The sequence below is a fragment of the Poecile atricapillus genome, chromosome 5, assembly GCF_030490865.1.
Source record: "Poecile atricapillus isolate bPoeAtr1 chromosome 5, bPoeAtr1.hap1, whole genome shotgun sequence".
NCBI classification, from domain to species: domain Eukaryota; kingdom Metazoa; phylum Chordata; class Aves; order Passeriformes; family Paridae; genus Poecile; species Poecile atricapillus.
The window spans coordinates 28,925,635-28,928,570 of record NC_081253.1 but is presented as its reverse complement, the minus strand read 5'-3'; positions in this window follow the sequence as shown (position 1 = coordinate 28,928,570).

Here is a 2,936-nt window from a genome sequence, read left to right as displayed (position 1 = left end):
AAGAGCCAATATAACAATGGGCTTATCCTTGGCAAGGAAACAACTTTAACAAATGTCCTTCTGGTCTAGTCATAAAAGAAATTATATTCTGGATAGCAATTGGGACGTTTACAGCAAACTAATAATAATAGAAGAGTCAAATTAACTGCTTCATCTTGTCCAAGGAACTGGTACAAAATAACTACAGCAGTAACTGCGAGGCAAATATTGTTACTGAGTATCAAAGAATGTAAACACTATTCTAACCTTGACAAGTTTCATAGACTGTAATTCTCTTATTCAGATTTTAGGTAAATAAACTACATCAGGCAGAATCTCATGGAAAAGGAATAGGTCCTTGACATCAATCTTTCTCATACTGCTTTTTTACGGCAAATATGCAGAGCGCATTTAGGGAATAAAGCCTGACTTCCACAGCCTTTATTACATGGAATTTCTAGAAGCAGGAGTGGCTGCTAGAGGATTTGAGAATTCACTGTTTTCCAAACCCCAGAGGAAGACATCTTAAAGAAAAGGTGCAGTGTTATGGCAGCAGCACCAGCATCCTCCCCACTGTTCTGCTCACAGCCTGCCCAAGGGAAGTTTGCTGAGCAGCACTGGCAGCAGACAGGGAATGAGAACAGAAAAGTGCACACACACAGAGATTTGGAGGTTGGGCAACAGTGGTGGAGCCCGGGGTCTTCCACACCAGTGGTCTGCAAGGGGAATGTGCCATGTCCCCCAAAAAAATCCTTGGTGACCTTGTTCAGGAGCCACTTGATCCTTCTTTGCTTCTATTTGTTTAGATCCTGCTAAATAAAATGTCAATGAAGTGCATATAAATGAGCATAAAAGTGACTTATCATTGCCAGACTATGCTCTCAAATTATACTTCCTCGATAATTGCTTGACTGACGCAGTTCAGCATATATCTTTCATATCCGTACTAATTAATGAATTGGCACCTCAAGAGATTCAAAAATATGCCTTTTCCTTCCCTGGAAATGATGTGTAAGGCTCCAGAGTATTTCCATGTAACATTCCATCTAATATTTATATTTCATTAAAATATACTTTTTACTCTGGTAGCCATCCTTTAACTCCCACAGGTCTTGACAGCGTTCACAAAAGGGCCTGAATAATTCACAGCTCATTTAGGCAGCAATGTCACCGTTGTTGTTTCTCTTGCATGCCCTGTTCACCAGAGCCTGGACTTCTCAGGTTCACTTCTTCCCAGGCACAAGCTTTGCAACTCTTCAGAGAGCAGCACTTAGCCTGGAAGAAAGAGGTTGTGGGAAATTCAGGGAGGAATTTTCTCTTTTGCTAATTGTTTCAGGAGGTAGCAGAGGGACTTGAGTTTTTGAATGATGGAGATCAACGAGCTTCTCTCTTCCTATTGCTTCTCTAAAGAATTTTGTGATAAGATGCTCAGGCATCCATTTTCTATTTTTTTTTTTTTTTTTTTCCAATCAGTGAGATGCTTCAAGCTGATAAAGGACTGAAAAGTGTTCAGATTTCATCTATTCATCCACTCCTTTTCCTCCTGCTAGCCCATGACCCATGTAAAGGAGAAAAGCGATGCAGAATATGATACTGAAGCTGGTTAAAAACTTGCCCTTCTAGCCCAGAGTAAAGTTAATTTTCATCAAATTACAAGTCTCTGTCACAGATGCAGGTGTGAATGTCACCAGAAGACATGCATTGTCAGTTTTTATTTCATCATGCACTGAAATCAGAAGGCAATTATTCATGTTTAATATCTGCACTTTAAATAGCTTTAAAGATGTTGAAGTAAGTGTCCATTTAAATAAAAAAGGGGAAATAAAGTTTAAAATTCCAGCAGGTTTCAGGGGATGAGGGGAAATATCACTTCAATAAAGACCTGCCATAAAATGGAAAAGTAATTTTTTGTTTTAAATCTCTTCAGGTTTTCAGCAGAGCTCACCTCTGCTTGGTTCTTTCACAGAATTATGATCAGTGCCTAAACCACAGTGAAGATTGCTGCCTGAATCAAAGAGATGTGTGTTGTTTTAAAACAGTAAATGATCACCAGTGCCTAGTTTTAATTTCCAAGAAGGAGATGGGCAATTTATAATTGCAAAAAGCAAAAGGACTAAGTAGACCTCCTTTATTTTGTGCTGTGGGAGGAAACATAGTGTTTTTAAAAATTAGAACTTTTCAGGTCTCTAATGAAACAAAAATCAGACCTATTAAAATTGTTTTGGGGTTACTTTTATTTTTTGGGGGGATGATGTGTTGGGGGGGTTTTAAGTGAGTCTGACAGGTTTCTTTTCTGAGAGAATGTAGCAGGAATGGAGCGCTAGAGGAGCATGAGCTCACTGCCCTGTGGTTGAAGTCACACTTTTTTGATGCTTCTCTGAACCCCTCAAGACTCCCAAATGAGAGCACAAGTCTCCTAGGGCAAGCCTTCCCGCAGGAAGTTCATTTTTCTAGTCCTAAGGGAAACTGAGAACAGAAGCTGCAGTAAAGAGTTGTCTGAGGCATCACCAATATTGCTTCTGGGATGTTGTGGTCTCCAGCTCCAGCCAGGGTGTGCTTGCTGTTGGGAGCAGGGACTTTGCCACCCTTTGCAGAGCTGCTGCTTTGCTCTGGGACCTGGATCAATGGTCAGGGCACTAAACGGGTCAGGATGGAGCTGGCTCCTCTGATTTCCTCTTCTAGAAATCACTAAATGTTCCTGCGCTAAGAAATGTCAAAACCTTCTAGAGTTAATTGAGAAAAGTCCCATTCCTACCACTAATTTTTATTTAAAATGTTATTGCCACAGCTCAGATGAAAGATAGAAGCTTGACATATGTAGGCCGTAAAGCCCTGACAGCTGATCGTCAGCCGAGCTTAAACCACGGCTTTCAAAATGACAGGTGGGGAGAGGCTTAAAAAACTTGACCTGTCTTAAGCACATCAGCAAGTGCCACCAGATGCAGCTTAATAAATAC